At 46.3% G+C, this 21569-nt stretch overlaps 1 long non-coding RNA gene across 1 annotated transcript; it reads right to left on the bottom strand.

Moving 5' to 3' along the window:
* Positions 1–497: 497 nt before the first annotated feature.
* LOC139039726 (uncharacterized) lies at positions 498–16378 on the bottom strand. Its single transcript, XR_006516083.2, has 3 exons — positions 8937–16378; positions 8561–8843; positions 498–1153 (listed from the first exon to the last, which is right to left on the bottom strand). It is a non-coding gene; the product is annotated as an uncharacterized lncRNA (long non-coding RNA).
* Positions 16379–21569: the final 5191 nt, after the last annotated feature.

Genomic DNA, 21569 nt, shown 5'->3' on the forward strand with positions numbered 1-21569 from the left:
GCACTGGCCGTGGGAGTCCTAGGAAGGACTCAGGGGACCCAGGAGCCCTACAAATGATGAGTGTGCGGCCCCGGGTGAGGACGCGGGAGGAGGGGCTGGTGGGAAGCGGCGGGGCGGGCCTGGCCTCCCGCGGTCCCCTCCGGGCTCTGCGGCCCCGAGTCCGCGGTGGCGCCGCTCGGCCCTCAGGCCCCTCCGGCGGCCGCAGCGTAGGGGCGGGGCCGGCAGCCGGGCCCCGGGCGTCCTGTGGTCCCTGCGCGCGGCGACTGGGGCCGGAGCGTCTCTGGGCCGCTGTGCGCCCGCACTCCCGCGTGTCCCAGACGGTGCGGGGCCCGCGGGAGGGTCCGCAGGACAGTCCAAAATGGTTGGAGTCATGATGTTCGAGCCCCTCTGACTCCTATAAATGCATCCAGAAACTCCCTCATCATGAACTGTCCCTTTGTCACTTTGCTTTTCTATTGTGAGCTCAGTGAGGGGACCAAAGGTGAGCATCCCCTCCCTCAGCCCCCATGTCCCCTGCTGCAGGCTCCTTGGGAAACATCAGCTCTGCTGTGGACTCACATTCCCACAGACCTCACTCCGTCCTCCCACGGTGGCTCCACCATCTTCACTGAACACTTTCTCCTCAGGATCAGTATCCAATTTGTACCCTTGAGATTTTAATTTACGGAGGTGACTAAGTAACAACATGGACAGGCCAATGACATTGAAAGTTTATTACTTACACTTCCCAAGATAAGGGCACACCATGCCAGGCAGGGTCACAGGGGCTGCATCAGGGCTGCTCAGGAGGCAGAATCAGGAGTGGGACACAAACCTAGGCCACAGCCTTCATTTGGGTCCACAGGAAATGTGAGTCAGGGCAGAGTGAGCAGCTCAGGACCAGCTGCTTTGAACAATCCCAGCAGCCTCTGGGGCCTAGGGATGGTCCTCAGTCATCTGGTTCCTGGCCCTGGGTGGGTTTGGAGTGGGGAATACTGTCTGGCGTGTGAGAGACAGATAAGGAGGTCTGTAGGGACAGGGCACTGGATCGGGCAGGATGCACATGAGAGGCCTGCTCCACATAAGCTGTCCACCGCCAATGTGGAATGAGGTGCCCCTGGGAGGGGCAGGGTCTCCCTATGTCCGAGAGGCCCCCCCCAACAAGTCGAAACACCTAAGAGACACAAAATAAAGCACATGATTAACACAATCAGAAGGAAGATGAGGATTTGTCTGCTCACGTCAGTTCAATTGAACATGGTGAGGGAGGGGCTACCAGGGCAGTTAGGCACCAAATGACATAACAGCATTCCAGATTTTAAGGACATACACACATAGCCCCCTAGACGGACATACAAAATCACACAGGCTTTCTCACTGGACACACATGTGCCCACACCCACACACAGACCCTCAGAGATAACGGCCCAGAGACACACAGCCCAGGCCCTGAAGAGGGAGAGTCAGGGCCCACGATGGCTGCAGTGATCACCGTGTTCCAGCCCCTCACGCTGCTATGATTACTCCCAGAAATGTGTTCCCACCATGTGCCCCTTCCTCAATTTGCTTTTCCATCGGAAGCTCAGTGTGGACAACAAAGGTCTGTGCATCCTCACGAGGCAGCAAGTCCTTGGCTATGGTGTCCACAGTCTGAGATCCATCACCCCCGAGGTCTCACTTATGCACAGACCTTGCATGGGTCAGTCCCATTGGCCACCCTCATTGCTCCATCCTGAAACATTTGCTGATAGGGGGGTGGAGGCCTTAGACCTCTGTCCCTAGGTCTCCAACTACACAGACATCACCTTGGGGACCCAGGAAAGCACTGGAAGTTGTTGCAAGGGCACAGTGGGATGTGGTTTGGTTCATTTCTGCCTCTTTCAAGAAACAGTAGGTGTGACATCCGACAAAGGACAGGGCACCAACTCCTGTGCCTGCCCAATCCAGAAAAGGTAGAAACACCTGCCATTCCTGCCCCTTCCTTTGGCGTGGTGCCTATTCCATTCTAGGAGCCAAATGAAGGGAGGGGGCCCCATGACCGCGGATGGGCTGGCTGAGATCACCATTTCCCACAGGTGTTGGGACTAGAACTCTGCAGGGTGAGTCTTGTTCCAGAAAAAGTAAGCACTGGCCTTGGTGGGTGGGTTCCAAACTCACTCTGGAGGCGGGTTCTGAGGTGAGAGAGCCAGGCGTGGTCAGCACATGAGCCACTGAAACCACAGGATGGAATGTGCCAGAGATCTCAGGAGAGTGATTTAGGCACAGCTGGGCACCTGAGGGACTCCCAGAGCTAGAACAAGGCAGACCTTGTCTTTTTGACATTATTGGTGATTTTGAGACTACTGAGAAAGTGTGCTTGTTGGTGCAGAAGTGACGTTTATGTGACAGTGTGGAGTACTGTTTTCCAGGGGCCTGTGCCTCATGACATGGGCTCTGGGTTCTGCCACTGCCTCACCTCACAGTCACCTGGGGCTGCAAATGTGAAAATACAGGAAATCTCATTTAAAATGGAGTCAGGAAGCCCTGAAGGGGGACTACTATTCACCAGACCTTGCAGAGCTAAAACAGAAAAAGTGTCCCTCCCATTCTCCAACAGGTGGAAGCTTACTTTACAGTCTCCAGCAGAAGGAAGAATTTCTCCTTGCCCAGCAACAGCCCAGCCAATGAGAAACCACCACTGTCACCCCCCTGATCTCTCATTCTCCTGCCATGGACTTCTGTTCCAAACAGCCCCTCCCAGCTTCCTCCTGTCCTCTATAAAAGCAAGCCCATCTGTTCTGTTCTCCCTGCCTGCCTATGGTTCACCACAGTTTGCATGTCCTGAATCATGCTTCCTCTGCTGCTCCTGAATAAACACATTTAACTTGTAAAATAATTGGCCCTTTTGATTTTAAGGTCAATACAACAGAAAATTTCCAGAGTGGGACAGGTGTTGCATTTAAACATTTTTCCCAGCAAGGAGGCACAGAGTAGAATTGAAATGGGAAGCTTAAGAGCTGGAAACAGCCTCAAGACCTGATGTTGATGCCCAAGGGTTAGATTAGGATGTGCCCAGGCAGATCCCACGTGTGCAGATGCACCTTTATGCTTGTTTCAGACCACCGCATTCCCAGGATATGACCCAGGAAACTTGGTGTCAACTCAAAGATGGAGGCCGGGAGCCCTATCACTTTCTCACCAGTTATGTGAACGACTTGAGGGCAGGTGTAGCCCTAGAGGGAGTTTTCTAAGTCAAAGTGGGTACCAGGAAGAGTCTATAGTGGCCTATGTCTTTCTTCCCCAGTCTTTCCTCTTTATCCTAAGAAGCAACCCAACGTGGTGGAAGGAAGTGTTACACACGTAGCAATCAAACTTCAGGAGAGTTTCATACTATCCTAGCATGTGAAAACGGTTTTGTGGTTTTATCTCAATTGTTCTTTGCATATATACATACTATTTTAAGAGAAGTTGTGAGTTCATGAATATGTAGTTATACCCCCATCAGGTTGGAGAACAACCCAACCCAAAGGAACTCAACCCAAAGGAAGTGTCCCATGGTGCCCATTAGTACTGAACCCTCCCACTCTTAAGAACTGATGTGTTTAGGTTCCTATACCTTTGCCTTTTCCAGAGTGTGATATAAATGGAACACCATGTTGTCTTATGAGTCCTTTTGGAAACTTTGATGGAACATTTGTAAGAGTGAATGATTATACAAACCTTGCAGCATTCTTGTGAGTTTAAAATGATTGACATTGCCCATTATGTCTTCAAAACTGAGAGATTCCACTGTTACGAGCTCTGTGAATTTTGGTGAAACCCCGTGCTTAACTTTTCTTCACTTGCATCATGGGAGGAAGGACAGGGACAGGGGATCAAATGATACACCAATAATTACAGAATCACATAATTTCTACACTGCTCAGAAAACATAAATTAGCACTGAAAAAAAGGGAACAAGTTTGGTTTTCCATTGTTGTTTAGTGAAACAAAAGCTCTTTCAAGTTTTACCCTGTTTTCTATAACATCTCCTGGAAATGTAAACATATACAAATGATCCCTGAAAACAGTAAAAATGTGCTTTGGTGGCTTTGTGAATCAATGAAACAAAACCTCCCAACTAATCCTCTTATAAAAAGGCATAGAAAATTTCCCAGTTTGAGGATATCAAATTTACCTCCTTTGCCACCACATAGGACATTACTCAAAATGATACTGAGCCTCTGTCTACAGGTCACATTAATTACTCCTTGGATTACTACCCTCTAAACATTCATACTTTTTATTTTTTATTTTTTATTTTTCATTGAGTTTATAATAGTTTCCATCATTGTGAAATTTCAGTTGTACATTATTTCTTGTCCATCACCATATAAGTGCTCCCTTTCACCCTCTGTGCTCACCTCCCATCCCCCACCATCATAGCTCTTTTTAACATTTTAACCAGGAAATCACATTGAACTTCCACAGGTGTCATTTTACTCAGAGGAAAAGCCATGACGGGCTACAACTGTGCAGACGACCAGAACCCTTCCTCAAACTGGGAGAAACTCAAAGGTTTCATGGGGGACAAATTGTCTCTCAGTCGGAATAGCAGCAAAATGATACGCTGAATCAAAAGGCAATTTCAAATCCTTTCAACTGATGTTAAACAGAAACATAAATACCACAAATACCATGGCCCAAGCAATGGAAGTCTGGAGTTCCAGATAATTGTGTATCTGGATCATGATCGAATAGCACATGCAATAAAAGATCTAACTACAGCTAAAATGAAGATGAAATATGTCCATGCCTTTATCTTTATGGGGAACCATTTCTCATAATCCCAAGAATGCAGGACTTTTGGTATAGCTATCCATTGTTCGCATCCACACCTGAGCAGTTCCTCCAACAGTGTTTGAAATATATTATATCGTGGGAAAACAATCATCAATGTTGACATCCTCACTCACTGAGGCCCCTACCTACCATAGAGAAGATATGCGTCCATCAATGGACGAATGGATACAGAGTTTTGGTATATATAAATATACAGACAACAGAGTATTATTCAGCCATAAAAACAAGGAATTCCTACCATTTCTGAAAACAAATGAAACTTGAAGAATTATGCTAAGTGAAATAAGTTAGACAAACACTTTATGATCTCTCTTATATGTGGAATCTAAAAATACAAAACCAAAACAAACTCATATAAAAGAGATCAGACTGCTGATTACTGGGGCGGTGGGGGAGAGGCAATTGGAGGAAGGTGATCAAAAGGCACAAACTTCCAGTTATAAGATAAATAACTACTAGAGATGTAATGTACGACATGATTATAGCTAACACTGCTCTATGAAACATAAGAAAGCTGTTAAGAGAGTAAAAGCTATGAGTTCTCATCAGAAAGAGATTATTCTTTTCTTCTTTCCTCTCCTTCTATTGTGTCTATATGAGAAGATGAATGTTAGGTGATCTACTGTGGTAAGCATTTCACCATACGTGTAAATCAAACCATCATGTTGGACACCTTAAATTTATACAGTCGTGTATGTCAAATTTTTCTCAATAAAACTGGGGGGTGGCTGGCCCCGTGGCCGAGTGGATAAGTTTGCAAGCTCCGCTGCAGGCGGCCCAGTGTTTTGTTGGTTCAAATCCTGGGCGCGGACATGGCACTGCTCATCAAACCACGCTGAGGCAGCGTCCCACATGCCACAACTAGAAGGACCCACAACGAAGAATATACAACTATGTACTGGGGGGCTTTGGGGAGAAAAAGGAAAATAAATAAATAAAATCTTTAAAAAAAAAACCCAAAAACTGGGGGAAAACAGGAGTCAGAGACTTCTGGTCTCTCCTCTGTCATGTAAGGAGCTCAGAAGCCAGATTCCAGTCCTCAGAAGAAAAAAGCCAAGAAACTTGAAATCAACAACTCTTCCATCAGAGATTGAGGTCACAGGGTAAACCATTGTCTCCACAATTAGAGAAGATGTAGGCATTTAAAAATATACCCCAAATATTCTGTTCTTAACAAGGCATGCCCTAGAAGTAATCTGTCTCACGAGAGCAGTTAACTGACTGGGATTTTTCCAGAATCCACCTGACCTGGGGGGAGGGAAAGAGCCAACTTGAGTCTCTTCTAGCCTTTTCTGCTCTGAAAGGTGGCACACGTGGGAGGATAGAATTTTTTTCCCTTCCTGACACCAAACCTTTGGTCTGTGTTCCAATGCCACTTCTCCAACTCTGCATCACCAAAGAGGTGTGCAACACTTCAGTTCAATTCTAACACTATGTACTCAGAATTCACGTCAGACTCCACAGGACAAGAGCTCAGTCCCACAATCTGCCCCTTCCTTAGATGCCAACCACAGATGTGGTGCCCAGGCTGCCAGCATTTCCACTCAGCTGTCTACAAATTCGTAGATTCCCTCAACATCTTATTACATTTGGTAATTTACTGAAATGATTATGAGATCTCAGCAAACTGCTTTAATTACTATTATTGGTTTACTATAAAGGATACAACTGAGGAACAGACAAAAGGCAGAGTTGCGTAGGGCAAACTAGGGTAGTGGTATGGGTGAGGGGAGTGGAGGCGGAGGGGACGGCAGAGATTCCACATCCTCTCTGGACACTCCACCCTCCCAGCACCTGCATGTGTTCACCAACCCAGAAACTCTCTGAATTTTGTCTTTCAGGGTTCTGATGGAGGTTTCACTACATGGGCTCAATTTATTCAATCATTGCCTCTTGGTGATTAACTCAGTCTATAGCCCCTCTCCTCTAAACAGAGGCTGGGAGCTGGGTCTGTAAGTTCCAAGCCTCTAACCAAGGCTGGGTGTTTCAAGTGTCCAACCATCATCCTGAAGCCATCTGGGAGCTGGCCAAGAGTTGTCTCATTAAAACAAAAAACTCTCTATCACCCTTATCGCTCAAGAGGTTTTTGCTAGGAATTGAGGACAAAGATCTAATATCTTTCTCATTATACCACAGAAGTTCAAGCCCAGGGACACAGGCTCACTAAAAGATTGAGACCCAATCACTGGACTGGAGAATGCTTCCCCTCTGCCCACACCTCCCTCTACCTTAGCTGGGCTCTTGTTTAATGTTAGTGGACTACACTGAAGGAACTAGATGCTTTCCAGTAACATCAGGAGGAAGGCAAGGATGTCCCCTCTCACCACTCCTAGTAAACTCTGTACCAGAATTCTTAGCTAATGCAATTAGACATGAAAAGTGAATAAAAAGGTACATAAATTGGGAGGCAGGAATTTAAACTGTCCTTGTGGCACAAGATTGTCTATGGAGAAAATCTCAAAGATCCCCAATAAGAAACCCCTTGAACTAAGAAGAGTGTAGAGGAAGGATGAAAGATAAAATGTTAATATACAAGTCAATAGTTTCCTGTAGATCCACACACATATAGTGAACTCATCTTTGACAAAGGACCTGAGGCCATTCAATGGGAAAATGTAGTGTTCAATAAATACTGCCAGAAAATCTTGCCATCTGCTGGCCAAAAAAAACCAGTCTAGACACAGATTTGATAAATTTCACCAAAATTAACTGAGAATTAATTATAGACCTTAGTGTTAAAAGTAAAACCACAGCAGTCCTAAAATATAACCGAGTTTAAAATCTAGGCAACCTTTGTTTCCTCATTAATTCTTAGATACAACACCAAAAGCAAGATCCAAGATAGAAAAAAAGTTTGACTTCATTAAAATGAAAACCTCTGCTCAGTGAAACACAGTGTTAAGAGAATGAAAACACAAGTAAAAGACTGGCAGGGGGCCGGCCCCATGGCCGAGTGGTTAAGGTCGCGCACTCCGTTGCAGTGGCCCAGGGTATCGCTGGTTCGGATCCTGGGCGCGGACATGGCACCGCTCGTCAGTCCACATTGAGGCGGCGTCCCACATGCCACAACTAGAAGGACCTGCAACTAAGATCTACAACTATGCACGGGGGGCATTTGGGGAGATGAAGGAGAAAAAAAAAAAAGGACTGGCAGATAATCTTTGGAAATCACTTATCTGATAAAGGACTGGTAACCAAAACAATCCAAAGAACTCGTAAAACTTAACAAAAAGGGGCTGGCCCCGTGGCCGAGTGGTTAAGTTCGCGAGCTCCGCTGCAGGCGGCCCAGTGTTTCGTTGGTTCGAATCCTGGGCGCGGACATGGCACTGCTCATCAAACCAGGCTGAGGCAGCGTCCCACATGCCACAACTAGAAGGACCCACAACGAAGAATATACAGCTATGTACCAGGGGACTTTGGGGAGAAAAAGGAAAAAAAATAAAATCTTTAAAACTTAACAAACGAAGACAATCAACCCAGTTAAAAATGGACAATCAACCCACACACTTCAGCAATGATATACAGATGGTAAATAAGCACATGAAAAGATGCTCAAAATCATACATCACTAGGAAACTACAAATAAAAAAAGAATGAGATATAACCAGACACTTATAACGGCTGAAATTAAAACAGTGAGAACAGTGAACGATGGTGAAGATGGAGAGCACCAGGAACCCTCACTCACTGCTGGTGGGAACGGAGAATGGAATGTCTACTCTGGAAAAAAGGCAGTTTCTTAACCTAAGCCTACTCTTACCATACGATTGCAGCCATCACGTTCTTTGAATGACAGACGCCGTCCTGCAACCGCTGCAGCCCAGTGACACAGTCGGGGCACACGAAGCACGGGAGTTGCAAAGCAACCCCTGCAGGAACGGCCGAGGGTCCTCCTTGCTCAATCTGCTGTTACTAGTTGCTGTATTGGCTCTCTTCATGACGCTTGTGCTTACCCAGGGGAATCTGCTGGGAAAGGTGAATCCCACTGTAGTAGACAAGAAAGACCCTCTTCTGACTAACACTCCTTCAACATCCCCAGGGCCCTGCCGAAGAAAGAGGGTTAAAGGGTCAAATGTCTCAGTGTGGGAGTTATATAAGAGGGTGTGGGGCCCTGTATGTGCCTCGTCTAAACATACCTTGGCTCATCTTTGCCCCAAGGCTTGTTCCGTCCTCCAGCATAACCCGAGTCTCAGCCCCTGCAAAGAATACTGTAGAGATCTATAAATATTAACTGCACTTACCCAGAAAATGAAAAGAACAGCTCTTTCCCAGGACTGAATAAGGGAAGTAACCTTTAGAAACTGCTGATGACCCAGATAAATTAAGGAAGTAAAATGATATCATGGGGAAAAATCAAGCTACTTCAGGGGAGAAAATAGATGTACCCCAGACGCTTATGTAATCCTCAAAATATATATAAACACACGCTTGACAATAAAGACTTCAGACTTGCTTCCACCAACTTGGTGTGCAGTCTCATTCCCTTCCCTTCTCCGATGCCGTTCATCCCTCAGGAACCTGGACTCTGCTGGAGCTGGACTCTGGCATTTGACCTTACCCAAATGAGCTGAAAACAGATGTTCACAAAAATCCCTGCACGTGAATGTTGACAGGAGCTTTGTGCCTTATTGTCGAGACCTAGATGTAACCAAGATAATTTCAATAGGTGAAAGGATAAACAATCATGGGGACATCCATAGGGTAAAACATTCTTCAGTGATGAACACAAATGAGGTTATCAAGACAGAAATGGAGACATTTTAAAATCATATTGCTAACTGAAAGAAGGCAGTGTGACAAGACTATACACTGTATGATTCCAAGCATGGGACATTCTACAAAAGATTAAAGATGACACTGAAAGATCATTGGTTACCAGGGATTTGGGGGAGGGAGGGATGAATGAAAAGGTGGAGCACAGGAGATTTTTAGAGAAGTGCAAGTGTTCCACATAAATGCAATGTAAAGTGTTACATTAGCCAAAGCCCAGAGATTGCATAACACAGAGTCACCACTAATGTAAACTATGAAATTTCATGCATCAAATTGGTTCATCAAATGTATCAAATGTACCACAGCAATAGGAGATATAAAATGTAGGGCAAACTGTGTGGAGGCAGAGGAATTATGGGGGAAATCTCTGTACTTTCCAGTCAAGTTTTCTGTAAACCTAAAACTGACCCTAAAACAAAGCAGTCTACTAGGAAAACAGTAAAGACAGGCACATTAATATTCACCCCTGGTGAGTGACTGATGACAGAAACAGACCATCTTTCATTCAACTAATTTGAACTTATTTTAATAAGTCATTAAGTTTCTCTCTGAGGCCTGCACCCTGAGACTTGGAAGAGAGGAGGAACTTCCATTGAACGCCTTGTTAAGAGCCCAGCACTGTATATTCTGAGAAGTGAAATGAGTGCCTTCATTACTATCAGTAGTGTCTGCAACTCCCATGTGGACAGAGTGTCCTGGTGAGACTTTGTGTGTGGCCTTCATATGCGCAGAGACAAGTGTTACTTTGATTTATATTGTAGGTAACTGTGAGGCAAGAGACTCCTAGAGTCCTTTTACCACAAAGGGGCAGCTCTCAGGGAATCGCCCATAGTCTGTAATGTCTGCAGCTGGAGCCCAATGTTGGGCAGTGCTACGATGAGTGCTTGCTGTGTGGTCAGTGCGTTGACCTTTGTGTCCAGTCCATCAGAGATGTCACAATTAAGACATGAAAAGCAGCAACTCCGCCTGGGCTCCATTTGTGCAAATGTGATGATGTCATCCCCAAAGTCTAGGAACTCCTGTTGCTTTACACTTAGGGAGTCCTAAGGAGCTCCCCAGGGAGCCTGGGATTCTGGGAAAGGGGTGACCTCCTTCAACACCATTTTACCCGGCAGGAGACTGAAGACAGGGAATATCACCTCCTCCTGGAGGTAGGATATCCCAGAGGGCCCAGGTTTGGCTTCATCATGTCTCCAGGGGGTCTCCATAACCATGCTGAGCTCCTGGAGTGCTGTTCCCAGGTCACAAGTCAAAACGGACTGCTCGATACATGGTCCCATGCTCAGGGCCATCTACTGGCAGGACAGCCTTGTAAGTAGAGGTCACTGCAGCTCTAATGACATATACTGTGGGCCTAGGGCTGGTTCTTCCATCAGAAGCCCATGGACAACTTAAGGCCACCATGGGTACCCCAGAAGGCATGACAGAAGGTCACTGAGGCCTCTATAGTGAAGGAGTCTCTGAGGGCACTAACAGGAGAGTTGGTTGTATGACAATTTAAAGAGAGTCTCCAGACTTTTGTGGTAGGGGGTGCCACTCCAGGTGGAAAATTTGCAAGCAACAGCACAAATAGGCTCAAATAAAATTTGAATACAAGAAATATGTTACCTCTGGAACAGGAGAAGAACCCAGGAGATGTTGTGGATGCTGAGGGAAACAACAGCTATTTCTTCATAGTTTCAGATTATCAAATAATTTCCAGAAATTTAACAAAGTTGTCAGGGCCTCACATCATATGAGTGACAATGTGCCATCCAGTTTTTGTGAGCTCGTTTTTACAATATTTGTATGTCCTAAATGTCCTCAGACAAGATGTCATTAATGTAATGTCATACCTGTGTTCTTGGAGAAACCAGGATGCAGTTCAGACCCCGCCTGCAATGACTGTGGGAGGGCACAGCTGTGGAAGATCCATGAGGACAACCCAGTAAAGGGGCATCATGTCCCTCAGAGGGAAGGCCAAGTGCAGCTGAGAGGCTGAGGACACAGGACTGGACAGAACAGACTCAGCCAGATCTGTGAGAGCAGGATACTTATCAATTGTTGACTGGATGGAATCCATAATTTCCACACTGTGGGGACTGGGTACAGAGGTCTGTGTGGTGCAGCCACAGCCTCAAGTTGAGGTAAACCACTCTGAGGGGTCATCCACTCTTTCCAGGTTTACATATAACAGGACAAATTGAGTTGTTAAAAGAAGCACTGGGGGGTGGCCCCATGGCCAAGTAGTTAAGTTCACGTGCTCTGCTTTGGTGGCCCTGGGTTTCGCCAGTTTGAATCCTGGGCGTGGACATGGCACTGCTCATCAGGCTTTGCTGAGGCGGCATCCCACATGCCACAACTAGAAGGACCCACAACTAAAAAAAAAAACCATACAACTATGTTCCAGGGGGCTTTGGGAGAAAAAGGAAAAATAAAATCTTTAAAAAAAAAAAAAAAAAGCAGCACTGGGAATAATCAACCCTTCGTTAACTAGATTTTCTGTAGTTTTCAATCCTTCAACGTCCTGTGTAATTTACATTGGGCCATATTAACTACTTGATTTGAAGCATATCATCTTTGGAGTCCTAATTTGTCATGCTAATTTATAAGTGGCAAACACTTCACTTAATTTTAAATTCTTATTCACTGGATCACAGCTTCCCAGCTCACTATGGGATGTTTTAGGACAATGAAGGCCATGACCATGGAGAATTTAGGCAAGACCATAGTTCTGATGGCTAAAGATGAAACATTTCTATTTGTCTTCTATATTATATTCACTAACACCCCTAAGATCATCAGGGGCACCTTCCTTAAATTTAGTGGGACCCCAGGTATCACTGCAATTTGATACCTAGGGTTGATTAAGTGCTTGAAGGTTTCTGAACTAGTGCATTACATCAGAGAGCAAAAGTAATTCAGAACCTATGTTGTAGAGGCCCAAAAGGCAAGCAGTGTACCTCCATCTGTTTTGTTATGTAAATTCTTTCAGTACATTCTGGATTCCCAATTGGGTCAAATTATGGACCTTTGTTTCAGGAATTTACCTATCGTTTCCTTCCTCCTGATCTTTCCTGTTTCATTATCTTCCTCATGGGATAGATTTCAGGGGAGGGGATTCCTCTCTACCCTGCTATTTATAATTTTTTTTTCCACCCAAGAGCCTCAAAACAGTGCCATCAGGGTGAGGAGCCCACCCTTGACACTGTTTGCTTTATAGGGTTTAAACCTGGGGCTTAAGTCAGGTTTGAATTGATACATTGTGCAACAGGGGAGCCATGGGTGTTGTCCCCCATTACCCTGAAGGTCAGGATCTTTGTGACAGTAGAGGCAGGGGCAGCAGCAGAGGTACTGAAGGGTGATGGGAAGCCCTCTGCTATCAGGAGTGTGGACTCAGCCTGCCACCTACAGCTTGTGTTTCCCTCCCTCTTATCTTTCTTTTAAATGATTGCTGTTTCCGCAGTGACCCTCCGATGGACCCACCTCCTGCAAAGGGTATAGTCCCTGTCCACCACCTTCATCCCTCAGGCATGAAAGGCCAACCCAGCTTCTGTCACAGCTTCACTCTAACACACAGAAAAATCCCACCAAATCACTGACCCAGGATTCATTTAAGGAGGCCCCAATCCCATACCTGCTCTCAAATGCCTAGAAATTCTTGAAACTGCCAACACTGGTCAGCTGAACCTAGAACTGTGGCCTGGTAAGGTCAACAATGCAACACGGGGCAGCACAGCTCCCAGCACGAGCTCCCCAGCAAGCAGCAGCCCACAGTGCATGCCGCCACCAGGCAGCAGAGCAGGGGAACAAGTCAGAGCAAGAGAAGACAGACCCACGGGTGGGGTCATGTCTGGACATGCTGCTCAGGGCACCAACTGTTATGGTCACCTGCAGAGGGGTGGTTCCCTTGTTGAGACTCATGCCAATGCAGCATGCACACACAGAGAATAGGACTCACATAACAGAGGTCTGAGGGGAGGGCAGGGCCGGCCTCTCAAGCAGCTCTGTCAGGGTTCAGAAAGCAAGGAATGGAGCCTGGCCTGGGGCTTCACTGGGCCTTGGGGTGGGGCCGGGGCAAGAGCTCTGCACACAGGCAGGGGCTGGGGTGGTGGAATCTCCTGCCTGCTCTAGAGGAGAGAGCACCCAGGCTTCCTCCTCAGCTTGTCCAGGTGGGGGCATGAGGGGAGGAGGGTGGGTGAGGCTTAAGCTGTGAGCAGTCACCCAAAAATGTGGAGTCTGACTGCTCACTACAAGGACAAAGTGGAAAGGAAAAGTATGCATTCTCATTGATTTATAAAAAGAAACACTAACAGGGGCTCAAAAATAATCAAAACTGTGTATCTGGATGTTACTGAGTACCAGTGCAGGAGGGGACCAGGATATGTTGGCAGTGAGCCTTCTCAAGTTAGACTTTGCTGTCTTACAGATTGATTTTTTAAACAGAGACATTTATATTCTGTAATTTTAAGTCTCGTACATAGGAAACCATTCTAAGATGCAATTCCTTTAAACACTAAGTTACAAAAGTGTAAACCAGACAAAATAAAATTTTCAGATCTCTTTTTAACTAAAAGGACATGCAGCATCCTCGTTTGTCCTCCCCCTATGTCTCTCACTGGGGTATTTTCAGGAATAAGTGGCATATTATATATTACAATACAATCAGGGTTTCAGTTTAAACCCTTAACTGTATTGGATTTTCAAAGATATACAGAAGCTTTCAGAAGTTTTCCTCACAATGACTGAAATAGAATTTAATTGCTTTAGCCTTTTAAATTAATATGTTCTCTAGAGACATGCACGAAAGAAAACCAATCAAAAAATGAAATAAATTTCTTGCTTTCCTCACCTCCTATCTCTCCATCAACTTACAGTCTCAGGGCCCGAGTGCTAAGGGAAACTAGAGCCAAAGGGCTGCACTAGTCCATCAATAAAGCAATCCAAAGGAAAAAAACACAAACACTGGAATCAGCTCAGATGAGCAGCCTGCTTCTCACAGGACAGAAGGAAAGCCACAGTCAGAAGGTCCCATGTTCCTGATTCTCCTCGTGGAGACAGAACCCTGGAGGGGGTCAGTCCCTGGAGAAGGAGGGGAGGGCACCTGAGCAGCCACAGGAAGGAGCTCTGGGAGCCCCACACACCCTCCTCTCCCCAGGGCACAGTGCACACGCTCCCTCTCTCAGGCTCCCATTCTCACAGTGAGGAAACTCAGCTGCATTCAGTTTAAGGTTCTGACCCAAATGGACCCCCAGATTAATGGGCCCTAATCCAGGACACAGAGCTCCTGACTCTCACAGACTTTCTCAGTGTAAACAAATTACTCTCTGAGTGCACCTACACTGTGGATACAAAACTCCAATTATGTCTAGAAACAGGCCCAAGGAATCCAGAGTGACAACCTCAGAAAGGGCATCACTCCCCACCCCAGGAGCACGTGCACCCCCAGCTTTCCAGGGCTCTGCAGCTCCTCTCAGGACAAAGCCTCCTTCCATGGGGGTGTGAGCAGTAGGACACCTGCAGGGGGAGGCTCCCCAGGAAGGACAACTGGGCCTGCAAGGCCTTCCCTTTAGAGGTCCAAGGGGGCCTTAGCTCAAAGACACTGCCCTCAGGCCTCTGCCCCATTGGAGTTTTTTGGACCATCATTGGTATTCTAAAGGACGCAAACCCAGTGTTTGAACAATCTAGCTAAAACACTCAAGCTAGTCTCTATGTGGAAATCAGGGAAGATAACTGTATCGCACTTTGCTGGCTCAACAAGAAAACCCACGAGAATGTTTTGCATTCTGGGGAAAAAAAAACCAATGTTAATATAATATTATTTCCATGACAAGTAGTTTTTAAATAAGCTATTGATCATACTTGAACACTTCAGGTCTACAAGTCTAAGCCATGGAAATCCATTCAAACTCACTCAAAATCAAAGAACAGACTTCAGAAGATTAGTTTACACAATGGGAGGGAAAAAAGGGAAAGAATTTAGTACATGCAATATAAAACTGGAATATTTTATTTTTTCTGAAATTCACCTCTTTCTTGTCTCTTTGGAAATATTTCATATTGTCTTTCAAGTCATATTGAATAAATAAATTTTTATTCATTGAAAAACTGAGGCTAAAATAAAGTGAATAAATCTTTTAAAGGTGACTAACCCAGGTGGGGACAGTGCTGACAGGACAGATCATCCAGGAAGGTTTCTCAAGAGGAATCTGCACCCAGAGGACTTCCCACAGGATGTCTGCACCCAGGAAGATCCTGGGGGAGACGCAGGAGGATTTCATACAACGTAGTTCCAGGTGGTGAGAGGCTGCTTTTCACTCATGGAAAATATCCACACACACAAAAGAAATCTTTTAAAAACAGCCACCCATTGACTGTGAGAAAATGATAATTAAAATTATGGATCTGTTTTAAATCCACCAAAACCAAACAGTTGCTAATAATGGTGTGAATCGAAGGCAGGAAGTTGGCATTTGGGAATTTGGGGAGAGACTGTACCTTTAGGCATTTGTCGCCAGTCCTAGGAAGACCTAGACTGGGGGACAGGGTTGTAGATTTGAGAACCTGCTCCACCAATATATGGAAAATACAGAGAAAACGGGTGCCCTCCGAGGAGAAAGGAGGCCCTGGGGACCCCACAGACCACAGTCCCTCCGCGCACGGACCCCGCAGCCCGAGGTCCGACCGTCCCGCGGACCCTCCCGCGGGCCCCGCACCGTCTGGGACACGCGGGGCTGCGGGCGCACAGCGGCCCAGAGACGCTCCGGCCCAAGTCGCCGTGCGCAGGGACCACAGGACGCCCGGGCCCGGCTGCCGGCCCCGCCCCCACGCTGCCCGCCCCGCCGCTTCCCACCAGCCCCGCCTGCCGTGTCCTCACCCGGGGCCGCACACTCACCATTTCTAGATCTCCTGGGTCCCCTGAGTCCTTCCTACGAGCCCCACGGCCAGTGCAGGTCACAGGGTGACAGAGGCTGCGGCAGAGCCACCAGGACCGTTAAGGGCAGGGGACAACTGACCCGAGCACGGCAGGAGCGAGAAGGGGAGTCCACGTTTGGCCAGATACACCTCCCCTAAATCCTGACTCCGCCCGAAGGCTCGCCATTCTAGGCCTCCTGCGTCCCTTAGCATCCCTACTACGACTCCCGCGGTGGGTACGGGTCACAACTCGACAGAACTGGCAGAGGTACGTGGGGCCTTTAACAGCGGGGAGACGCGGTGCCCAGAGTGGCTGGAGCAGCAGCAACTTCCGGGTGGTTGGAGCTTCGCCCCACCCACCTTCCCCCGGCGCCGCCTCTGATTGGACAGTTCAAAAGACTCGCCCCCTTGTGTCTGAGTGACAGCCCCTGAGTTTAGGTGTCTGAGCCGACTGAGGGTCAGAAGTTATCCCCTGCAGGGACATTTGCATTGAAAGGTAGTGCTGGGAGGCAACTCCGAGAACTCTTCATTCTTTACACATACACACACAACTGAAGGTCACCTAACCATATGCAATAATTAGTCTCTTTCCATTTTGATCTCTGTTGGCAACTGGAGTGTGACATAGTTTTGCCAAATGGGTACAAAGGCACGGATACTGTGACCAGGCAACTAGGCAAAGAAGGGGGTAGGAGGCTCTGATAAAAACTAACATGATCTGTTGAGTGTGACAAATAGAATGGCAAGCAATAGGATATATTGGAGTATGTGAGGAAGCCATTTGGTGTAAACCTAATTCGGCCTGCCCTTGTTGGCCATTGAGCACGCATTGTATATCTGCTTTAGACATTTCCTATGGCAGGAACAAAGGCCCTTGAGATAAAGGTGCAACTTCCCTCCCCCTCCCAAGTTGGCATTTGCATCTCTCCTTAGGCTAGGAACTGATTGCTGCACTCACCTGTGACCACCCAGCTGGAGACAATAGACTTGCTTCCTGCCGCGCCCGCTGAGATAGCAGACCCACACTGCTGTGTCCATCAAACGCTGTGCCAACAGGGCAATCTTGTGACTATTGTAAGAGGGACATTTCAATCATATGTGAAACACCCTCTTTGAAGGTATATAACCACACTGTATACCCCCGCTTCTTTGGAGTGCTCTGTTCCTTTGTAGAAGGACTCTCCCAGGCCATGGTCCTCACATTTTAGCTCAGAATAAACTCTCCCAAATGTTCATTTATAGATTGGTTATGGATTATTTTCGTCGACAAGTGTTTGCAGATGGAAAGTTTCAGGAAGAGCCTAACCACAGAAGGTTGCCACAAGCAAGCTAGCTGAAGCCAGTTCTAGCCTCCTCAAACTGCTCTTCAGTGAACTAAAGTGAACAATGCCCATTAAAATCTCATTAATAGTTTAAATTCTCCTCCTCTGGGAGGACCAAGCAGCCATTTCTAGGTCATGTGATGTATGTAGTAGCATGTCTGCATCTACCCATGAGACTGAAAGAAACATGACCATTAGGCAATAAACCATTACCTCCCATCTTTTCCTTAACTGAATACTCGAGAACTGTACTATGATCTAACAATTAAAGGACACTGCCCCCCGCCCCCAAATCCATGTTTGGGGAGGCACTGCTTTGGGAGAGATCCCTGGTGTTCTGCATTGCTTGTGCAAGTAATAAACCTTTCTTCACCTACTTCTGCCTTGGTTGTGGTTTGGCTCCACAATCACCAAGAAGTAAACCCATTGAGTTCAGTTACAACATCAGGGATGCATTAGGTGGGCATCCTTCCAACACTTCAATCAGATTCAGAATAACAGTATTGGGAGCAAACACAAGCCATCATTTCAGAAGAAAAGTGACTTCTAGGTATTCAGAATGGTTAACTTTAGAAAATGTTTCTGACATGAATATATTTGTATCCCATGGAAAATACAATCAGGGACTTTTTCTCACTGGTGGTGAAATCATTCTCCGTGGTCATGACCCACACCTTACTTGTGGTTACACTATTTAATCCATCTGTAACGAGACTTATCAAAGAACTGAATTTCATCTAAATAATCATCTCACTGATTGGTGAGTCTATGATACTAGAGAGTAACATTCATTCTGATGATGTCAGAATCACTCCAGGACAGGCATCCTCTTCATATAGTTTGCAAAGATACCACTTCTAACAACTTCCTCTCCCAATTCCTAAGGAAATGCTCATCTTTGATATCATTTGAGTCAAAATGCCCCTCCCAAGTCCACCTGAATTTCAGCAATAACTCCACCATGCCCAGAGACAGAAGGATCCCTGGAGGCCATCTGACACATGGAAACTGAAGGGCAGAGCTAAAGAACCACAAGTGATCTCAATGAAAACAGAAAAGAAGGGCCCAGTTTGCAACCAGTGCTCATCATACAAGAGGGACGCTGCTGGGCAGTAGCATCATGCATCAGTCACCATCCAGTGTAGGAAGAAAATTCTGTGGATATTCAGCACCAAGCACTGAGAGATGAAGAAGATATTTCCATTTTGTTATCTGTTTTTCATCTTCCCATTAAGAACTGTCTGGAAAATAACAGTCTAGAAGCAGTTTTCTTGGAAATCACTTTGATTTCCTAAGTCAGGAATGCCTCTGTTTTTTAAATTTTATAACCTAACTCCTCATGTCCACTGCAAATAAACGACACACCATACTAATGATACGCACTCACCTTGGGAAGGTGCATGAGTCTGGCTCTGCTCTCACTCTCAGAAACATGGTGCTGAGGAAACTACATTTCATCAATGCCCTTCCCAACCCTACTTTTATTTTCATCTGTGGGAATTGTACAGTTCAGTAGTGGCCCCATCTGGTCAGAAACCAGGGTTGTGCTTCCTGCACTGATGAATTGATAAATTGTTCTGATTCTCACAGGTAACAGGGACAGTCTTACTCTGTCTTGAGGTCACATCATGGTGCTCTCAAAGATCCTTTAACCACTGTGATCAGCATCATAGACATATCTTTTTTTTTTCCTGCCTTTTCTCCCAAAATCCCCCTAGTACATAGTTGTATATTTTAGTTGTGGGTCCTTCTAGTTGTAGCATATGGGATGCCACCTCAGCATGGCCTGGTGAGCGGTGCCATGTCCGCACCCAGGATCTGAACCGGATCAAACCCTGGGCTGCCCAAGTGGAGCCCACAAACTTAACCACTTGGCCAGGGAGCCGGCCTAAGACATGATATCTTAAGGTTGTGTTTAGTAAGAGGATGTGCTTCCTGTTTATCTCCATCATGGCAAACATGAGGGCTAGAATACACTTAGAGTGTTGATGCATCCACGTACACTGAGGGAAGCCCATGAGAACTCAAGATGCATCCTACAAGGAGCTCTTGTAAGCCAAACAAAGAGCTCCTCTTAAGAAGCACAGGGAGGGACCGGCCTGTAGCCAAATGGTTAAGTTTGTGTGCTCCGCTTTGATGGCCCGGGGTTTCGCTGGTTCGGATCCTGGGCACGGACATGGCACCACTCATCAGGCTGTGCTGGGGTGGCGTCCCACATAGCAGCACCAGAAGGACCTACAACTATGATATACAACGATGTGCTGGGGGACTTTGGGGAGAATAAATTTAAAAAAAAAAGATTGGCAACAGATGTTAGCTCAGGTGCCAACATTTCCTTTTTTTTTTTTTTGAGGAAGATTAGCCCTGAGCTAACATCTGCCACCAATCCTCCACTTTTTGCTGAGGAAGACTGGCCCTGAGCTAACATCCATGCCCATCTTCCTCTATTTTATACGTGGGACGCCTGCCACAGCATGATTTGACAAGTGGTGTGTATGTTCAGCACCCGGGATCTGAATGGACTAACCCCAGGCGGCAGAAGCAGAGTGTGCAAACTTAACTACTGTGCCACCAGGCCAGCCCCAGGTGCCAATCTTTAAAAAAAAGCAGTAGCAGCAGCAGCAGCAGCAGAGGAAGTTATTTGTAGGTATGGAGAGCGAGATTGTTTTCCATGTCTTTGAAAAATGGCCCTAATGGAAGATGCTCTGTTGGAGGTCACTGAGAGGATGTGACCACTGGGTGATCCTCCAGCTAGACTTGGGCAATTGGAGGCTCCTTTCCCATCCCCTGTCCTTGGAATATACATTCCACCCACTGTTCCTGAACTAAGAGCTATTTCAAGGATGCAGCCTGGAGAGAATAATGTGTTGTTGAGACCATCTGGACTGTACATGTTACTGAGCCCAAGTAAAGCCTCTAAATAAAATTTTAAGTTTCTGATGGGTGGGTGCAGAAATCTACTCATCTTGCACCACCTAAGACAAGCCTCACATATAAACTCCCTTGCTTATTAAAACTGCCACCTCCCCATCTGGAGTCATCTGCCTCGTTCCTCAGTCTCTCCATGCCCTCTGTGGACAGGATCCAGTTTCAGATGTCACCCAAACTCTCGAGGTTGTGAACGAACATGCTCTTAGCTCTGAATGAAAATGAGAGAGCAACTGATCCTTCTTTTGCTGGGAAGCATTAAGTACCTCTGAATGGCACAACATCAAGATGAATGTTTGCACTTTTAAAACTACTTTTTCTTCCTGGTCTGACTGAACTATGACATGGTGTCTGAGGTAGTGGTGGGAGGAAGAATCAATTGTTCTATCTAGTGAGGAAGGCATAAATTACCAAAAACTGGTTATCACAGCTTTTATCCAGTGAAGATTTCAAAGTATGGGAAAGTACACACCCATAGAAGAAATCAAAGTGGTCAGCACAGAACTTTATTAAAAGCGTTAGTTTTCAGTAACCTTACAGGCCACTGCAACCTTACATGTCAAGGAACCATTGGGTCATCTGCACGGTAAAATGTAGATTCCACTGAGAGAATTCTGCTTTCTAAGTCGTTATGAAGATGATGATGAGAATGACAGTGAGAATTGTAACAGGAACGCTGACACTAATAATAAGGCACTTTGGGGAGGCTTACTGAGTGTGAGGCACGGCACTCAGCACCTTAGGGGGACTGGCTCGTTGCTTTTCATCTGCACAGACTTCTAACAGAGAAGCACCAGCATCATCCTATTTGATAAGAGAGGAAACCGAGACTTAGGGGAGCTGAGTGACGGC

The sequence above is a fragment of the Equus asinus genome, chromosome 20 (assembly GCF_041296235.1).
Source record: "Equus asinus isolate D_3611 breed Donkey chromosome 20, EquAss-T2T_v2, whole genome shotgun sequence".
Classification (NCBI taxonomy): domain Eukaryota; kingdom Metazoa; phylum Chordata; class Mammalia; order Perissodactyla; family Equidae; genus Equus; species Equus asinus.